At 48.5% G+C, this 21,349-nt stretch overlaps 1 protein-coding gene across 10 annotated transcripts in view; it reads left to right on the forward strand.

Annotated features, from left to right (window-relative positions):
• Positions 1-21,349, forward strand: part of SAP130 (Sin3A associated protein 130) — a 206,214-nt gene that overhangs the window by 72,270 nt on the left and 112,595 nt on the right. The window lies entirely within an intron of this gene.

The following is a 21,349-nucleotide window of genomic DNA, read 5'->3' on the forward strand; positions in this document are numbered from 1 at the left end:
CTCGACTGGACTGTCTACTTCAACAGGCTCCTTTTTTTTTTTTTTTTTTTTTTTTTTTTTTTCTCCTTGTTCAATTTTACACTGGTTTCGGTTACCCGTGTGACTGTTCACGAGACCTCAGAAGGGAGGAGTTCCCTAGTTCGGTTAGGCCTACTGGGCTCCGATTTCAGAAGTCTATTACCTCTTCTCGCTTTTGCCACTTTGGGAAAACTTTATGGAACATAATGAAGATAAAAGGGGGTTTTTCCCCCTTCTTCCAGTTACCATTCATCTTTGGTTTCTCTGGGAGGTTTTTTGCTCCGCTGCGCTTCAAACCACACTGACCGGAATTTTAGGTCTCTGCCTTTTTCGCTTTTCTTCCAAATGAGATTAGCCTAGCGGCCGTAAGTTCGGCCTCTTGTTCAGGGAGTACTCTATTGGCAACTCCCCGGGCTCGGCTTCAGCCTCAGCGGTCGTTTCTTCCAGAGGGGAGGTCCATTTTTCATATAAATCTGACACTAGTGGTTTTCAATCCTCTCTGAATGTTGTCAGGGCTCGTCAACTCTCTCTACAGAGGTCTCAGGCTATTCGATGAAGTGTTTTTTCTTCTTTGCTCTGGACGATGCTCCCGTACTAAATAGCCGGGGCCCCAGCATATGCTGGACAGTTGGATACATCTGATCATCAGACAGTCTTCTTGGCGGTTACTAGGGAACCTCCGTTTTCCAATTCAGCGCGCTTTACGCGCATTGTAAGACCTTCGTGGGCAGCCGCCCGCGGGGTCTCCATGAATATTTTGTCGGGCGGCTACTTGGTCAAACCGACATTCGTTTTGTCAAATTCTACAAGTTTGACACTTTTACGGCCTCTGCATCACTGTTTGGCCGAGCAGTTTTTACAGGACTGTCAGCGCTTTCCCACCCGTTTTTTGGGAGCTCTGGGACGTCCCCATTGTAACTACACTCCAGTGGCCCCTAGTGGATGAAGGAGAAATCAGGATTTTGGTACTTACCGATAAATCCCTTTCTCCGATTCCACAGGGGCCACTGGACGCCCGCCCAGCGCTGTTTCTCCTGATTTTTGTTTGATTAACGATTGCAGATCACCATATGACTGCTTGTTGGGTTCAGGCTAGCCTGGTTTTTTGTCAGGTTCTGTTCCAGGTTTAGTTTGTGTTCGCCTGGTTTACAGGGCGTCGTTAACCTCCTCTACCTTACGGTTTGTTTATTACAGCTCTCCTCGGGCACAGTTTAACGTAGACTGGCTTGGAGGGGAGATAGTAGGGGAGGAGCTAGCCACAGTGTGAGAATTTTTAAAGTGCCAGCTACCAATACCACCTACTATCTCCCCATTGTAACTACACTCCAGTGGCCCCTGTGGAATCGGAGAAAGGGATTTATCGGTAAGTACCAAAATCCTGATTTAGCTATGCTATTTTGTGATTTTATTTGGTTATGCATAAACATTTCTCTAGTATCCATGAGGGATATTGGGGAAACTAGTACGATGGGCTATAGACTGGGTCCAAAGGAGCCAGTGCACTTTAAATTTCTTCAACTGGGTGTGCTGGCTCCTCCCCTCTGCCCCTCCCACAGGCAGTTTAGAAAAAAAGTGCCCTCAGTAGAGGATGCACATCTCTACAGCTCAAGAGAGTTTTCTTCAATTTCATTTAAAACTTTAATTTTTTTGTCTCATTATGCTGTCTGGGCAACAGCATACCTGCACAGTGGGAGTTGGGGTGGGGAGGGGGGCGCGGTCACCGGCCTTGTGAGGTGCAGAACCGCTTTGCCGCTGCAGGACCACCGTCCTGAGGGGCTGTTTGTTCAGTGGGGCACCTTGGCTGTCACAGCCGCAGCACACCCCTAACGCTGCCTGAAGGTGACATCGGTGGTGAGTACAAACAGGGTACTCTGCTAGGGGGGGTCCCCGGTTCAATGTGCGGCTGACCATGGGCGTGGCATACGGGACCTTCCCTGAGGGGGTCCCGCTAGGATCTCCCGTGTGTGCACTGGTGCAAAACTGCTTAACTAAGCACTTGTGTGAGTTTTTAAGCTTATTTGGAGACTTTGCTAGTATAAATAACATGTACAGCTCCGGCGCCATTGGAGGAGTTTCCTCAGAGCGGGACCAGCAGAGTTTTGGCTCCTTCCTCTGCTTACAGCAGCCATCTACAGCACACTCAGCGCTTCCTGCCTCACAGACACGCTTGAAACTGGTACAGGGTGTAGCTAAGGGGGAGAGCCGCTTGTGTACACTATTCTGAACCTACTTCGGACTGTATTCAGTAGTGTTTACTGTGATTTACAGAGCTGACAGCCACACTGGGGCTGTGTAGCTCAGGGTGTGCTGGTATCCCCTCTCTTGTGTCTACTTTCACATACAGTAGGCCAGGCTTGCATTATAACTGTGTGTGTGTGTGTGTGTGTGTGTGTGTGTGTGTGTGTGTGTGTGTGTGTATGTGTATGTATGTGTTTGTACTTTGAACTATGGGTAAGCACAAGCTGTGCAGTATATGTCACACCAGATTCTCCATTATCTAATGACTCTGTTTCCTGTGAGCAATGCAGTCAATATTCACAAATTATTGAAGACGTTGGGGGAGAGGGTCCAGAGCCCCACTGGTTACGGCCACTTAAGACTGTCAGATATGTCATCACAACTCTCTGCTAATGTGCAGAAAACTCAGATGCTGCAACAAGCTGTTGCAGATTTAGCTGCTAGGGTTGATGCACAGGTCCCCAGAAGCGTGGTTTACCTGCTCTATTATCTGATACTGATGATGGCCCTCATTCCGAGTCGTTCGCTCGGTATTTTTCATCGCATCGCAGTGAAATTCCGCTTAGTACGCATGCGCAATATTCGCACTGCGACTGCGCCAAGTAATTTTACAATGGAGATAGTATTTTTACTCACGGCTTTTTCATCGCTCCGGCGATCGTAGTGTGATTGACAGGAAATGGGTGTTACTGGGCGGAAACAGGCCGTTTTATGGGCGTGCGGGAAAAAACGCTACCGTTTCCGGAAAAAACGCAGGAGTGGCCGGGGAAACGGGGGAGTGTCTGGGCGAACGCTGGGTATGTTTGTGACGTCAAACCAGGAACGACAAGCACTGAACTGATCGCAGATGCAGAGTAAGTGTGGAGCTACTCTGAAACTGCTAAGTAGTTTGTAATCGCAATATTGCGAATACATCGTTCGCAATTTTAAGATGCTAAGATACACTCCCAGTAGGCGGCGGCTTAGCGTGAGCAACTCTGCTAAAATCGCCTTGCGAGCGATCAACTCGGAATGAGGGCCGATATACAAGATGATGGGGATGACCTGTATCTCGTTTGTGGGGATCCCAATCCCACTCAGTATATTGAACCCCTCATTTTGGCTATAAGGGATGTGTTAAAGCTCCCTCTGGCGGACACTGCGTCACAGCAGTCGTTTTTCTTTGTACAAAATAAGCCCAATGTCACTTTCCCTGATTGTCCAGAGTTAGATGACGTGCGTAGACTTCTCTTACGTCCTAGAGGATACTTGAGTCCACATTAGTACCATGGGTTGTAGACTGGTCCACTAGGAGCAATGGACACTTTAAGAAATTGATAGTGTGGGCTGGCTCCTTCCTGCGGGCGCGCTCTGAGGGACATGATAAATCCCTACTCTCACTGGCAAAATGTACATACATGTGAGCCGCTGATGTACACTACCCCCGCCAGTATAAATATTACTGTGGCTGAACCGCGCCATTACGGGGGGTGGGGCTTCACCTCAGAATTGCTTGTAACACTCAATTGGCGCCATTTTCTCCTCACAGAGACGCCGTAGCGCTGATCCTGCAGGCTGCTTCTCCTCACACATCGCTGATACAAGTACCAGGGTGTTATAGAAGGGAAGGGGAGCACATAATTTATTGAAGTCTGCGGGCTTCACATTGGATAAAAAGCGCTGTTTTTGGTATGTGTATATTCATTGTATGTAATACATATAGGGCGCGTGGTGTGGACTGGCAATTCCCTCTGGGTCCCTCTGACAGATGTTAGTGTAGGTCTGTCCCCATTAGCTCCTGTGTGTGTGTGTGAGTGGTGTGACTATACACGCGTGTAACATGTCTAGAGAAAGCTCTTCCCCAGAGGAACCCCTGTTAGAGGCACAAGAGTGTTCGGAGCCTGTATGGGTGAGAAAGCTGCAGAGTAATATGGCTAAACTAGTGAAGAAATTCTGAGTCTGAAGAACAGACAAAGCATAGGAGACAGTCTGTGGAAGAAGCTTTATTTGCTGATTGTTCCGCATCATCCACTCGGGACCCCTCCAGTTCCCAGAAAAGGTCCCTGGCCCAAATTATGCAAATGGACACTGACACAGATGCCGACACTGAAGTCGACACTGGGGATTTGAGGGGGGTAGACCCCAAACTAAGAGCATTCAATGTATGACAGTCGCTATAAAAAAGGTGCTGGAATTTCCTGACACAACACTTCCACCTGATGAAAAAGATTATTTTAAATTAAATAAAAAACAGGTGGTGACTTTTCCTCCGTCTAAGGACTTAAATAAATTTTTTGTGGAATCCTGGGCTAACCCGGAAAATAAATTTGCTATCCCTCAAAGGTTGCGGGGTTAGCGTACCCTTTCCCAGAAGAGGATAGGTGTAAGTGGGAGTCACCCCCAATGATAGACACCTCAGTTTCTAGGTTGTCAAAGAAAATCATTTTCCCTGCCCCAGGGTCAGTTTCATTAAAAGAACCTGCTGACCGCAAATTAGAGATGACTTTAAAGTCCATCTATGTTGCTACGGGTATGTTACTCAGGCCCACAATTGACTCTGCGTGGGTAGGTAACGCAGTCGAAAAGTAGGCAGATAACTTGATTGTTAATATTGACACGGTCGATAAAGATGACATGCTGCAAATTCTAGGTCATATCAAAGATTCTGCAGGTTATTTGGTTGAGGCTATGAAAGACGTAGGCTTACTGGGCTCACGTGCCTCTGCTATGGCAGTTTCAGCCCGCAGGGCGCTCTGGATACGCCAATGAAATGCTGATGCAGAATCCAAAAGAAATATTGAGGCGCTCCCATACAATGGTGAGCCCTTTTTGGAGAGAAATTAGATGCCATGATATCAACTACTACATCTGGCAAGTCAGCATTTCTGCCGTCGGCAGCTACGCCGGCTAAAAAGTATATCATTCTCATACTATGCAGTCCTTTCGGCCCAACAAGTACAAAAAGGCTAAAACTACCCTTTTTTCACAGAAAAGGGGAGAGGAAAAGGTAGAAAACCTACAACACCCTCAGGCTCCCAAGAGCAGAAGTCGGCAACTACTTCTGCAAAAACCACAGCATGACGCTGGGGCTCCTCTGTGGGAGTGCGATAGGGTGGGGGCATGTCTACTATTTTTCAGCCAGTTCTGGCTTTGCTCAGACCTGGATCCTTGGATTTTAAAAATAATATCCCAAGGTTACAAGTTGGAATTTCAAGACCTTCCCCCATGCCGATTTTTCAAATCAGCCTTACCAGTTTCTGCTCAGGACAGCGCAAATGTCCTGAATGCAGTACACAAATTATGTCAAGACAATGTAATTGCCTTGGTTCCTGCCGAACAAAGGAATCAAAGCTTTTATTCAAGCCTGTTTGTAGTACAGAAGCCGGATGGCTCGGTCAGGCCGATTTTAAACCTAAAATCTCTGAATCTTTATTTAAAAAGATTAAAATTCAAGATGGAATCCTTGAGCGGTTTTTTCCAGCTTGGAAGAAAAGGAATTTCTGGTGTCAGTGGACATCAAGGATGCTTACTTGCATGTCCCCATTTACCCGCCACATCAAGCATACCTGAGGTTTGCAGTTCAGGATTGCCACTACCAATTCCAGACATTACTGTTCGGGCTCTCCATGGCTCCGAGAATATTCACCAAGGTGATGATGGTTCTCCTTCGCAAACAAGAAGTCAACATAATTCCATACCTGGACGATCTCATAAAAGCGAGATCCAGGGACAAGCTAATCCAGAACATAGCGATATCCCTGACACTACTTCAACAGCACGGTTGGATCATCAACTTTCCAAAATCTCAGTTGGAACCGATGATGAGGTTATCATTTTTGGAAATGATACTGGACACCGAGGTACAGAAAGTATTTCTACCAGTGGAAAAGGCTCAGGAGATCCAGAGCATGGTCAAACAACTTTTGAAACCAAGAACAGTATCAATTCATCAGTGCATTCGCCTGTTGGGGAAAATGGTAGCGGCTTACGAGGCGCTACAATATGGCCGATTCCATGCCAGGGTCTTCCAGTGGGACCTACTGGACAAGTGGTCCGGGTCGCATCTCCACATGCATCAAAAGATAATCTTATCGGCAAAAGCCAGAATTTCGCTCCTGTGGTGGCTACAAATGGCTCACCTCCTGGAGGGACGCAGGTTCGGGATTCAGACCTGGATCCTGGGGACCACGGATGCAAGTCTCCAAGGATGGGAACTGTCACGCAAGGCGAAAGCTTCCAAGGAAGGTGGTCAAGTCAAGAAACTCTACTTCACACAAACATTCTGGAATTGAGAGCTGTGTACAACAGTCTCCATCAGGAGGCACACCTTCTTCAAGGTCGTCCCATACAGATCCAGTCAGACAATGTAACAGCAGTAGCTTACATAAACCGTCAAGGCGGAACAAAAAGCAAAGCGGCAATGGCAGAGGTGACAAAGATACTCCTCTTGGCAGAAAGACGTGCAAAAGCTCTGTCTGCAATTTTCATTCCGGGAGTGGACAACTTCCTCAGCAGACACGATCTCCATCCAGGAGAATGGGGCCTCCACCCAGAAGTCTTTGCAGAGGTGGCAAGTCGTTGGGGCGTTCCTCAAGTAGATATGATGGCATCACGCCTCAACAAGAAGCTTCAGAAATATTGTTCCAGGTCAAGAGACCCTCAAGCAATAGCGATAGATGCACTGGTGACCCAGTGGGGGTTTCAGTTGGTGTATCTGTTCCCTTCACTTCCACTTATTCCAAAAGTTCTCAAGATCATCAGAAGAACAAGAGTTCGAGCAGTACTCATTGCTCCAGATTGGCCAAGGAAGGCTTGGTATCCAGATCTTCAAGAGTTATTAATGGAAGATCCTCGGCCTCTTCCTCTTCGCGAGGACCTGCTTCAGCAGCGGCCGTTAGTTTATAAGGACTTACCGCGGCTGCGTTTGACTGCATGGCTGTTGAGCGCCAGATCCTAGCCCGTAAGGGTATTCCCAATGAAGTCATTCCCACACTTATTCTGGCCAGGAAAGGGGTAACGTCCAAACATTACCATCGGATTTGGAGAAAATGTGTATCTTGGTGTGAATCCAAGAAGTCTTTTGCGGTGGAGTTTCAATTTGGACGACTTCTCCTATTTCTACAGGCGGGTGTGGATGCTGGATTGATATTGGGATCTATCAAGGTTCAGATTTCGGCCTTGTCAGTTTTCTTTCAGAAACAATTGGCTTCCCTTCCTGAGGTCCAGACGTTCGTGAAGGGGGTTCTGCGCATCCAACCTCCCTTTGTGCCTCCTGCGGCACCATGGGATCTTAATGTGGTGTTGCAGTAACTTAAATCAGACTGGCCCAATGGCCCAACCTCCCAAGGGTTAATGGTCCCACCTCCCAAGGGTTAATGGTCCCGTTTCCTGCTGATAGGACCCTCAGGAGCTCAATGTCCTATTTGCAAGCCCCACAACGGCGAGCGTACAGACCCGCAGCATGCCACCACCCCTAACAGAGCCAAGTCAGAAGAGTGGTGAGTAGGTGGCCGGTGTCCCAGTTAGCGGGTCGCTGGCTGTAATGGCGCTGCAAGGTTGGAGCGCAGCGCTGACATGCAGGCTGCACTCCAGGCTTCAGAGACACTGTAGTGACCCTTGTGAGGGGCGAGCTGAAGCCGCTATTGATACCCACACTGGCAGTGCACTGCATGGGTTTTAACACACTGTAAAACGGAATAATTACCTCAGCCAGTATAAAAACCCGGGAAGACCGCATGCCATTAGGGCGGCGGGTCTTCACGCTGAGTGGATCCAGCAGCTCGCCAGCGCCATTTTCCCTCTGCAGCTATACACAGGCAGATTGACAGGGAAGCGCAGCTCCTCCACAAGTACTCCAGAACACCTCAGCAGTAGCAGGGGGTCATAGCAGGTGGGAGGTGGGGGGAGCAATATTTGGTGAACTAAGCCCCATTAAGGGTACTTAGTTTGCGGGGGCGTGGCCAGGCCATGGAGAGGGGAAGACGAGCCGATTCAGTGCTCCTGACCCCGACAATATAAAACACCCTCCCGGCACCAGTTGCAGCCTAGTAATTTGCACCCCGGGGCTGTCGAGCCCCTGTTGACTGAGGAGCGGTGGGTTGCGGAGATGGCGGGTGCCCATGAGACCCGTGCGGGTTGCGGCCTACCTGCTCGGCAGGAGCCGGGGGCTGGAGTAGTGCGGCACCCGGACCGGAAGTGCCGCGGCGGGATCGTGGGCGGGAACGCGGCGGTGGACTGTCTCCCCGTAGTACGGTCTCCTTCCTCACCTGCAGCGAGCCGGCCGGAGGACTCCCCCGGAGCGGATTACGACCCCGCTGGGTGGCCGGACGGCGCGGGAGAGTGGGTCCGCGGCTGCCGCAGTGACTGAACTGATTGCGGACACCTGACCCGGTGGAGGCGGCTGTGGCCGCGGGGACCAGATCCACTAACACCACCACCGAATCTAGGGGGAATTTCCTCTCCCTTCCCCTAAGGCCTGTGACAGGAATCCAAAGCCGCCATCTTGCTCCCTGGCAAGCAGCCTGAGTAAAGGTAATGCTGCACTGCACCTCACTCTACTCACCCCTGTAAGATTACAGAACCTGCCGCCCGCAGCTGAGACTGCAGTAAAGGCTTTATTTTTTCACCATGTGTACCTAGACCACTTGATGAGAGGATGGGCTGCGATTTAACCCCAGCTACAGGGATAGCTCCTGGAAGAGTTACGGCTCCATTATTGTGATACACGGATCCTCGAATCATCATTATTATTATGATATAATACAATATAATAAAATCTTACACGTGTCCTATACATACAGCTGGACATTACATATAATTATCTTTGGCACCTTCCTCCCGACTCCTTTGTTGGTGTACCTGAAGCTGACACTCCGTCCCCCTCTGGTGGCCGCTGCTGTTATTTACTTGAATTACACTGACTGAAGCCTGGAATAATTCACAATTTGGACCTCTGCTACTCTCTACGAAGCCGCTGCCGCTCCCTCCTCCGCCCTTCGAGTTCTTTAAAGCTTGAAATACTTGCTTTCTCACTCCCACAGGAGCCCGGGATGGAGCCGTAAGTCAGCAACCTGACCTGCCTGGGCCGCTCACCTGCTATACAATTTACAGACTGTGTCCTTTCTTTAATTATTTTTTTTCCCTCTCTCTTCTTTTTTCATATCATTATGTCCGTCCAAAAACAAGAAAGTTACGAAAGTCCCGACTAACTTTTTTGGTTCAAAGTCAAAGGGCCCGCAGAACCCCAACATGCCCACAAACTCCCCTCCTTCTCCGTGCTCGTCGGAGGCGGGTATTGACCCTCAGATTCAGGCGGTAATGTCGAGCCTACTGGAGGGAGTTCAATCTGCGTTTAAACAGGAACTCTCGAACGCTATTGCAGAATTTAAATCGGACCTAACAGCTCTCGGTAGCCGAACGGATGCATTGGAAACAAAGACTGATGATCTCTGCCGCTCCCAACACCACCTTGACAGAGAGCTCACTAGATTGCACGAAGAAATGGAGACACTTAAAGAACGACAAGAATACGAATACGCAATGTTGTGGAATCGGTCCTCGGCCCATCGCTTCCGCCATTCCTGAGAGAATTCTTCATACACCTCGTACCAGACCTCACAGACGAAGAGTGTCTGTGATAGGGCTCATAGAGCACTCCGTGCAAAACCTTCTCCCACTCAACCGCCCAGGGATGTTATTGTCCATCTTCATTATTTCCGATCAAAAGAGAAAATCCTGTCCTCTGTCCGAGACTCCCCAGAGATCCTGTTTAAAGGTATGCAGTTACAAATCTTTCAGGATCTGGCTCCCTCCACTATCCAAAAATGACGGGACCTCCAGTCGGTCACCCGGGTCCTGCGACAGCACCAGATAAGATATAGATGGGGATTCCCATTTCAACTTCATGTTCCAATCAACAACTCCGTCCATTCTGTCAAAACTCTGACCCAAGGACAGGAGTTACTGGCAAAGCTTGATCTCCTCCCACTGCCATCTGCAGTCGATGCGGCTACCTCATCCTCTAAATCGCCACACCCTCAGCCTCCCCTACCTGACTGGACAAGGGTGACCCGCCAGCGCACTGTGGACAGAGATCCTCCCTGACCTGTGGGGAACCCCCGCTGCGGTTTGCCCTCAAAATGTCGGAGCAGTGCCTCTATGCCCCGTAAGGAGCAATGGCTGCGGAGGATCTGACCTCCATCCAAAATCCCATGTCGTAACGTTTTTGTTATTGTTGTTACTGTTAAGTTATATTAGTTTGTACTCGCTTAGTAATACCCCCCCTTTTTTTTTTTGTCCTTCTCCTCCCCAAATACGCTATCTACGTTATAATGCATTTTTAGGTAGGTCTCTTTCCCTTCCTTAGTCCATTGCCCCCCCGACCTAATTTTTTTTTTTTTTTGTGTCTGGACACAGTCCTATGCGTTAAATATAATGCTCTTTAAAGCTGTAAAGTGGCCACGGCCACACCCAACCCTCATGGTCCGGGTAGTCTAGCCTCTCTCACATGGTACCTCAGTTACCCCCCAACACTCCCTTTTTGTTGTATACATTGTTGTTTATGCAGTTTTTTTTCCTGCGGTCCTTGAATGGGACCCACAATTTCAGGGATTTTTCCCCGTTTGGGTTTTTTTCTTCTTTACGTTTTTCTCTTCCTCTTCTTTCTTGTGGCTTCTTTCTGACCCTTTTGCTCCTTCTTCTTCTCTGTCCCGAGGGGTGGCCTCCAACTGGCACTTATAGTACTTTATCTGGTCATGTTTTGCAATATGTCGTACTCCCTCATGTGAATAGCCATGTCCCTTAAAATATTTTCGGTCAATGTAAATGGCTTGAACTCCCCTAAGGGGTAAATGGTTCTCCCAGTCCTACTTTGCCTCGGCGGGCTGTAAAAAACGTGGTGTAGCCATTTTAATTCACCGTAATATCCCGTTTATTCACTCTAGGACAGTGATGGACCCAGACGGACGGTTTCTTATGGTGATGGGTACTCTCCGTTCTGTGACTCTTACTTTGGTCTCCACATATGCTCCCAACCAAGACCAATCTCTGTTTTTTTACTCTGTCTAAACGCCTGTCCAGAGAAGCACAGGGAAACATTATTATGGGTGGTGATTTTAATACCATCATCGACCCATTGTTAGATAGATCCGGCCCTCCACCTCACGCCTCCACGACATCCCTGCCTCGGGCCTCCCGTACTCTCTCACTGCTACCTTGAAACACCACGGCCTCTGTGACACCTGGCGATCCCAACACCCCCACACTAAAGACTACCCATTTTTCGGCTCCGCACCAACACTATACAAGGATCGATATGATCCATATCTCCTCTGCCCTTGTACCACTGATTACTGACGCGGGTATCACGCCACTGACATGGACGGACCATGCTGGGGTTTATTTCCTCATAGATATATACCGCTCACCTCATAGGAAATACAAATGACGTCTTGACGACTCGCTTTTGCAACACCCTTCTGCACTGGAGGAAATCCGATTAGCAATTACACACTATTTCTCCGAAAACATATCTCCTGACATCTCGCTTAGTGTCCTGTGGGAAGCACACAAGGCCACGATTCGCGACGCTCTGCTGGCGAAATCGTCGGCAATTAGGAAAAAAGCTGCGCTGGAGATCAACTCACTCGAATCAGAAATAGCCACCTTACTAACTCGACATAAAGCAACCCCCGATGCTTCTCTGCTCTCTCAGATTGACTCTCTCCGGGGACAACTTAATACCCTTCTCTCTAACCGCGCAGCACTAGTTCTCCGGAAGCTACAGCAACGATTTTATGATAAAATGGATAGAATAGACTCCCTACTAGCCAATAAACTACGCCGTAAACGAGCGCTGGGCGCAATAGATAAGTTGTACTCGACACAGAGGGGAACATACACATATGACCCTGAGGTGATGACCGAAGATTTCCGTTTGTTTTATAGCTCTCTCTATAACTTGTCTGATTCGTCCCCTCTGTCTCCTGACGGAGCTGGAGGAGTTCACTCATACTTGTCTGACACCCCCTTCCAGCCCTATCTGACACTCAGTCAGATACCCTTAATAGTCGGATCTCGGATGAGGAGACAATAGCTGCTATACGCTCTATGCGTTCGTCAGCCGCTCCGGGACCGGATGGTTTCACGGCCCAATATTACAAACTGTTTGCGAAAGAGTTGGCCCCACATCTCTCCTCTTTATTCAGTGATATTCTTGAGGGAGCCTCCTTTCTGTCGGAGACGACCCGGGCCGACATAGTGGTAATCCCAAAGCCTGACAAAGACCCGACTAGTTGCTCAAATTATAGACCAATCTCGCTACTGAATGTTGATCTGAAGATATATGCGAAAATATTAGCCAACCGTCTGGCTCCCTTGTTGCCCGGTTTGGTCCACCCGGACCAGGTCGGCTTCATTCCTGGACGCCAGGCGTCTGACAACACTAGAAGGGCCATAGACCTAATCTACTCCATTCAAAAGCGGAAGTCTCCCTCCCTCATTCTGGCTCTCGACGCGGAGAAGGCTTTCGACCGCATTTCGTGGTCTTTTGCCTTCGCAGTCCTTGGCAAAATGGGATTCTCTGGTAAATTTTTAGAGGGGATTAAAGCACTCTACCGCTCCCCATCGGCCCAGGTTTTGGTTAACGGTGTTTCATCCGCCAGTTTTGGGATTGCCAATGGCACCAGGCAGGGATGCCCACTTTCTCCTTTAATTTTCGCACTAGTCATGGAGCCTCTGGCAGCAAAGATTCGTAATAACACCACTATCCACGGAGTGTCTACGGGCCTATCCGAGCACAAGATTGCGTTATATGCTGATGATGTCCTGATTTTTCTCACAGATCCAGCCCAATCCCTTCCATCTCTTTTAACTGAGATCCGTTCGTATTCTCAGTTTTCCGGTTATAAATTAATGTTGACAAAACAGAGGTCCTTGACTTTCATATCCCGGCAGCTCTCAAACAAGAATTACAAACTATCCTACCCTGTAACTGGAATACAAAGAAAATCAAGTACCTCGGTACGTACTTGACCCATCATCACCACCACCAACTTTTCCAAGCAAATTACCCCCGCTTATTGCAGAAAATCAAAGATGATTTGTTGGAGTGGTCCAATTACTTCATCTCATGGATAGGCAGGATAAACTCGGTCAAGATGAGTGTGCTCCCCCGACTTCTGTATTTGTTTCAGACTCTCCCGATTTAAGTCCCTACCTATGTTTTTAAGACCTTGCAACGCCAAACGTCCTGTTTTTATCTGGAACCGTAAACGCCCTTGCATCAGACTTAAACTGCTTCAACGCCCTTCCAGAGGCGGAGGGCTGGGTATCCCGAACTTTAGAAAATACTTCTATGCTGCGCAGCTCTCTCAATGTGCACAATGGTGCAACGAGGGCGGGACGGGGAAAGTTTGGGTGAGGATTGAGGCAGAGGAGATGGGTTTGGCCACACTATCCTCCCTACTATGGCTTCGCCGGAACCAGCGCCCCCTCGCGATCCTTTCACATCCCGTGGTAAGTCGTTCATTAGCGACATGGGACTCTGCAAATAGATGGTTCACTTTGGCCCCACACCCGTCCCCGCTAATTCCATTATTTCATAATCCAGCCTTCCCCCCCGGGTACGTGTAGATCCTCGTATACATCCTGGCGCTCGAGCGGTATGTTGTATATTAATGATATTACTTCTAATGCTGCCTTCCCTCAATTTGCAGATTTCCGAGATGGAACAGTAATCCCTTCTTCGGACTTCTTTCGATATCTGCAAATTAGACATTTCCACTCCACTATTACCACTATCCTTCTCAATAGACAACTATCCCCCTTCGAATACATTAGCTGGAAACGCACCAACACTAAGGGCCTCATTTCCGATATTTACGCTTTACTTAGCGACTACCCTACTTCATCCCGGGCCCCCCACGAGCTGGCATGGGAAAAAGAGCTGGGATTTACTATAGACAACGAAGACTGGGTGGATATCTGGGATAATGCAGCTTCCAGTTCCATATGTGTAAAAATTAAAGAAAATATCTACAAATTGCTCTACCGCTGGTATTATGTCCCGTCCCGTCTACATACTATGTTCCCCGACACCACGGATAGATGCTGGAGGGGTAGTGCAGACGTTGGCTCGTTTATACACATATGGTGGACCTGCCCATTTTCAGATTTGGAGTGAGCTTATTACCTTGCTCTCGCGCTTATTTGAAACCTCCATTGCTCCTGACCCCCAATACTTTCTGCTCCCTATGACCCTCCCTACTCTTAACCGACACCAGAACAAGCTATTTCGACATGTAGTTTCGGCAATGACATGCCAAATAGCCACGGACTGGAAAAGCCCGACTCCCTCCCCAATGCCGGTGATAATCTCCCGAATTTGGTATGTACATAAAATGGAATACATGACCGCTGTTATTCATAACACCTCTAAACAATTTAATAAAATATGGTTCCCCTGGCTAGCCTTACAACAGGCTTCCTCCCCATTTGTAACTTGATACCGTGCATTGCTGCTCTACCAACCTCTTGTCTTTGGAGTCCACCCCTCTCTACTCCCTTTCTTTCTTTCTGACTGTACTTGCTCTTTCTCCCCTGTTCCCCTGACCCCTTCTATTTTCTCTTTGAGTATTATTTTCTTCTAACTACTACTATCAACTCTCTTTGACGGACGGCCACTCCGTTGCCGAGAGTTACCCTTTTAAATTGCCTTAAATTAACCTGTTGATGTTACAACCCACTGCAGTTACATTTGTACTTTGTTTACCTACTTTGCTTGGTATGTACTGCTTCTTTTGTAACAATTTTGTGATCCACCCAATAAAATGTTTAAAAAAAAAAAAAAAAAAAAAAAGGTACTTAGTCTGCGACCCAGCTAAACAGGTTATTTAGCTATAGGGACGCTGTGTAGCTGGCTCCATTATACTCTGTCTCCCTAGGAGGGCTCTGTGTGGGTTAATTGTTTTTTTAACCTATTTCCAGTGTGTGTGTTCTTTCACATTTACTATGTCTAAGGAGTGTGTATCATGCACAGCAGAGTGTTTTTCTCAGTCTGGGATATCTCTGCCGTGTACTCAGGAGAGTACACATTCTCAGGCTAGTGGATCTGAACCTGTATGGTTGATTCATTAAATGGGATGATTTCAAATAAATTATCCCAAAATGAGACAGAGACGCAATACTTAAGGCAATCTGTTGATGACCTGATGAATAGAGATTCAGTGGTCATCCAGTGTCTCAGACCCCTACCATTTGTCCACAGAAGCGTACCCAGCCCCAAATCATGCAGGCTGATACCGATGATGATGTATCAGACCCAGAGGAGGGTGAGGTGGACTCGGGGAAGGGGGGATGCAGCTTGTCACAGGGAATACAGGCCTTGATAGAAGCTATTAGAGATGTCCTGCACATCCCTGATAAGGTTTCAGAGACGAGGAGGAATCTTATTTTAATGTGAAAAAGAAATCCTCTGCTACTTTCCCTGCATCTAAGGAGTTAAATTCCCTGTTTGAAGCAACTTGGGTAAATCCTGTCAAGAAGTTTCAGGTCCCAAAACGGTTACTCACATCCTTCCCGTTTCCTCAGGATGATAACAAAAAATGGGAAAACCCACCGATGGTTGACGCATTGGTTTCTAGGCTCTCTCGTAAGATAGTTTTAACTGTTCCTGGGGCAGCTTCCTTGAAGGTTGCTGCAGACTGCAAGATTAAGACCACTCTCAAATCTCTGTACACAGCTGCGTGGGTGGCCGAGAGACCCACTATAGCTTGTGAATGGCTCTCTAGGGCTATTGCAAAATGGTCAGGTAATCTAATTGACGGATTAGATTCCTTATCCAGGGGGGAGATACTTTTACTCCTACAGCATATACAGGATAACTTTATGGTGGAGGCCATAAAGGAAATTGGCTTACTCAATGTTCGCACCACTGCCATGGTAATGTCAGCACGCAGGGGCTTGTGGCTACACCAGTGGACTGCGGACGCAGATTCCAGGGAAGGTGTGGAAAGCCTACCTTTCACAGGTGAAGCTGTTTTTGGAGATGAACTGGATACGTGGATATCCAAGGCTACGGCGGGGAAGTCTACATACCTTCCTTCCGCAGCTCCCCCAGCTAGAAAATCCTACACTGCTCTAACTCTGCAGTCCATTCGGACAGCGAAGTTTAAAAACACAACCAAAGGTTCTTCTACGGCCTCTAAAGGCAATAGAGGTAAACCCAGAAAACCAGCAACTGCAGGTTCACAGGAACAGAACCCCGGTTCTGCTTCCTCTAAGCCTTCAGCATGACTGGTCTGCACTGCCTGGAAGACAGGCAGGTGGGAGCCCGTTTGAGATTCTTCAGTCACATATGGGCAACATCATGCCAGGATACTTTGGCCTCTGTTGACCTTCAGTTTGGTAAATCGGTTCTGCAAGAACCTCACCACTCTGCCACCTCGTTTGGGAGCATTGGTACATCCCCATGGTACTAATGTGGACCCCAGTATCCTCTAGGACAGGCATTCCCAACCACGGTCCTCAAGGCACATCAACGTTGCAGGTTTTAGTGATATCCAGGCTGCAGCACAGATGGTTAAATCAAAATAACTAAGCTACTAATTAAGTCACCTGTGCTGAAGCCTGGATATCCCTAAAACCTGCAGTGTTAGTGTTACTTGAGGACCGTGGTTGGGAATGCCTGCTCTAGGACATAAGAGAAAATAGGATTTTAATTACCTACCGGTAAATCCTTTTCTCGTAGTCCGTAGAGGATACAGGGCGCCCTCCCAGTGCTTTGTTTCTTCCTGCACTGTTACTTGGTTAAGTATTGTGGGTTCTGCAGGTTGCTGTTCCTGGTTTGAAGTTTGGTTAGCATGGCTTTCCTCTAGTTTGTGTGTGCTGGTTCGGAATGTCACCACTATACTTTTGTATCCTTCTCTCAAAGTATGTCCGTCTCCTCGGGCACAGTTTCCTAGACTGAGTCTGGTAGGAGGGGCACAGAGGGAGGAGCCAGCCCACACTATCAATTTCTTAAAGTGCCCATGGCTCCTAGTGGACCCCTCTATACCCTATGACACTAATGTGGACCCCAGTATCCTCTATATACTACAAGAATAGGATTTACCGGTAGGTAATTAAAATCCTATTTTCTGCAGGTTCTTGTTGAGTTACCTGTTCAGCTGCTGTTGTTACCAGCCATTGCTGGTTGTAATATGTTGTTGTGTGCTGGTGTGTTAATCTAACCACCTTTCTCTGACGTCCTAGTGGATGCTGGGACTCCGTCAGGACCATGGGGATTAGCGGCTCCGCAGGAGACGGGGCACAAAAATAAAGCTTTAGGATCAGGTGGTGTGCACTGGCTCCTCCCCCTATGACCCTCCTCCAAGCCTCAGTTAGGTTTTTGTGCCCGTCCGAGCAGGGTGCAATCTAGGTGGCTCTCCTAAAGAGCTGCTTAGAAAAAGTTTTTAGGTTTTTTATTTTCAGTGAGTCCTGCTGGCAACCCTTGCAGATGCCGAAGATTGAAGAGGTCCAGAAACAGGCGGCAGAAGACTTTTCAGTCTTCATGAGGTAGTGCACAGCACTGCAGCTGTGCGCCATTGTTGTCAGCACACTTCACACAGCGGTCACTGAGGGTGCAGGGCGCTGGGGGGGGCGCCCTGGGCAGCAATGTATAATACCTTTCTTATGGCTAAAAATACATCACATATAGCCCTTGAGGCTATATGGATGTATTTAACCCCTGCCAGATCTCACAAACTCCGGGAGAAGAGCCCGCCGAAATAGGGGGCGGGGCTTATTCTCCTCAGCACACAGCGCCATTTTCCTGCTCAGCTCCGCTGTGAGGAAGGCTCCCAGGACTCTCCCCTGCACTGCACTACAGAAACAGGGTAAAACAGAGAGGGGGGGCACTTTTTTTGGCGATATTACTATATTTAAGCTGCTATAAGGATACAACACTTATATAGGGTTGTTCCCATATATATTATAGCGCTTGGGTGTGTGCTGGCAAACTCTCCCTCTGTCTCCCCAAAGGGCTAGTGGGGTCCTGTCTTCAATAGAGCATTCCCTGTGTGTCTGCTGTGTGTCGGTACGTGTGTGTCGACATATATGAGGACGATGTTGGTGTGGAGGCAGAGCAATTGCCGGTAATGGTGATGTCCCCTTTCCAGGGAGTCGACACCGGAATGGATGGCTTTGTTTATGGAATTACGTGATAATGTCAGCACATTACAAAAATCAGTTGACGACATGAGACGGCCGGCAAACCAGTTAGTACCTGTCCAGGCGTCTCAGACACCGTCAGGGGCTGTAAAACGCCCTTTACCTCAGTCGGTCGACACAGACCCAGACACGGACACTGAATCTAGTGTCGACGGTGAAGAAACAAACGTATTTTCCAGTAGGGCCACACGTTATATGATCACGGCAATGAAGGAGGCTTTACATATCTCTGATACTGCAAGTACCGCAAAAAGGGGTATTATGTGGGGTGTGAAAAAACTACCTGTAGTTTTTCCTGAATCAGAGGAATTGAATGATGTATGTGATGAAGCGTGGGTTAACCCAGATAGAAAAGTGCTAATTTCAAAAAAGTTATTGGCATTATACCCTTTCCCGCCAGAGGTTAGGGCGCGCTGGGAAACACCCCCTAAGGTGGATAAGGCGCTCACACGCTTATCAAAACAAGTGGCGTTACCGTCTCCTGATACGGCCGCCCTCAAGGATCCAGCTGATAGGAGGCTGGAAACTACCCTAAAAAGTATATACACACATACTGGTGTTATACTGCGACCAGCGATCGCCTCAGCCTGGATGTGCAGTGCTGGGGTGGTCTGGTCGGATTCCCTGACTGAAAATATTGATACCCTGGATAGGGACAGTATTTTATTGACTTTAGAGCAATTAAAGGATGCTTTTCTTTATATGCGAGATGCTCAGAGGGATATTTGCACTCTGGCATCGAGAGTAAGTGCGATGTCCATATCTGCCAGAAGAAGTTTATGGACACGACAGTGGTCAGGTGATGCGGATTCCAAACGGCATATGGAAGTATTGCCGTATAAAGGGGAGGAATTATTTGGCGTGGGTCTATCGGATTTGGTGGCCACGGCAACAGCCGGGAAATCCACCTTTTTACCTCGTCACCTCCCAGCAGAAAAAGACGCAGTCTTTTCAGCCGCAGTCCTTTCGTTCCTATAAGAACAAGCGGGCAAAAGGACATTCATATCTGCCCCGAGGCAAAGGAAAGGGTAAGAGACTGCAGCAAGCAGCTCCCTCCCAGGAGCAGAAGCCCTCCCCGGCTTCTGCAAAGGCCTCAGCATGACGCTGGGACCTTACAAGCGGACTCGGGGGCGGTGGGGGGTCGCCTCAAGAATTTCAGCGCACAGTGGGCTCACTCGCAGGTGGACCCCTGGATCCTGCAGGTAGTATCTCAGGGTTACAGGTTGGAATTCGAGACGTCTCCCCCTCGCCGGTTCCTAAAGTCTGCTTTGCCAACGTCTCCCTCCGACAGGGCGACGGTATTGGAAGCCATTCACAAGCTGTATTCTCAGCAGGTGATAGTCAAGGTACCCCTTTTACAACAGGGAAAGGGGTATTACTCCACGCTATTTGTGGTACCGAAGCCGGACGGCTCGGTAAGACCTATTCTAAATCTGAAATCTTTGAACCTGTACATACAAAAATTCAAGTTCAAGATGGAGTCACTCAGCAGTGATAGCGAATCTGGAAGAAGGGGACTTTATGGTGTCCCTGGACATCAAGGATGCTTACCTGCATGTCCCAATTTGCCCTTCACACCAAGGGTACCTCAGGTTCGTGGTGCAAAACTGTCGTCATCAGTTTCAGACGCTGCCGTTTGGATTGTCCACGGCACCTCGGGTCTTTACCAAGGTAATGGCCGAGATGATGTTTCTTCTGCGAAGAAAAGGCGTATTAATTATCCCTTACTTGGACGATCTCCTGATAAGGGCAAGGTCCAGAGAACAGCTGGAAGACGTAGTAGCACTAACCCAAGTAGTGCTGCAACAGCACGGGTGGATTCTGAATTTTCCAAAATCTCAATTGAACCCGACGACACGTCTGCTGTTCCTGGTAATGATTCTGGACACGGTTCAGAAAAAGGTGTTTCTTCCGGAGGAGAAAGCCAGGGAGTTATCCGAACTTGTCAGGAACCTCCTAAAACCAGGAAAAGTGTCTGTGCATCAATGCACAAGAGTCCTGGGAAAGATGGTGGCTTCTTACGAAGCGATTCCATTCGGCAGATTCCACGCACGAACTTTTCAGTGGGATCTGCTGGACAAATGGTCCGGATCGCATCTGCAGATGCATCAGCGGATAACCTTATCGCCACGGACAAGGGTGTCTCTTCTGTGGTGGTTGCAGAGTGCTCATCTGTTAGAGGGCCGCAGATTCGGCATACAGGACTGGGTCCTGGTGACCACGGATGCCAGTCTGAGAGGCTGGGGAGCGGTCACACAGGGAAGAAACTTCCAGGGAGTATGGTCAAGCCTGGAGATGTCTCTTCACATAAATAAACTGGAGCTAAGAGCGATTTACAATGCTCTAAGCCTGGCAAAACCCCTGCTTCAGGGTCAGCCGGTGTTGATCCAGTCGGACAACATCACGGCAGTCGCCCACGTAAACAGACAGGGCGGCACAAGAAGCAGGAGAGCAATGGCAGAAGCTGCAAGGATTCTTCGCTGGGCGGAAGATCATGTGATAGCACTGTCAGCAGTGTTCATTCCGGGAGTGGCCAACTGGGAAGCAGACTTCCTCAGCAGACACGATCTACACCCGGGAGAGTGGGGACTTCATCCAGAAGTCTTCCACATGATTGTGAACCGTTGGGAAAAACCAAAGGTGGATATGATGGCGTCTCGCCTCAACAAAAAACTGGACAGGTATTGCGCCAGGTCAAGAGACCCTCAGGCAATAGCTGTGGACGCTCTGGTAACACCGTGGGTGTTCCAGTCAGTGTATGTGTTTCCTCCTCTGCCTCTCATACCCAAAGTACTGAGAATTATACGGCAAAGGGGAGTAAGAACGATACTCGTGGCTCCGGATTGGCCAAGAAGAACTTGATACCCGGAACTTCAGGAGATGCTCACGGAAGATCCGTGGCCTCTAC

Source organism: Pseudophryne corroboree, chromosome 4 (assembly GCF_028390025.1).
Source record: "Pseudophryne corroboree isolate aPseCor3 chromosome 4, aPseCor3.hap2, whole genome shotgun sequence".
In the NCBI taxonomy this organism is placed as follows: Eukaryota; Metazoa; Chordata; class Amphibia; order Anura; family Myobatrachidae; genus Pseudophryne; species Pseudophryne corroboree.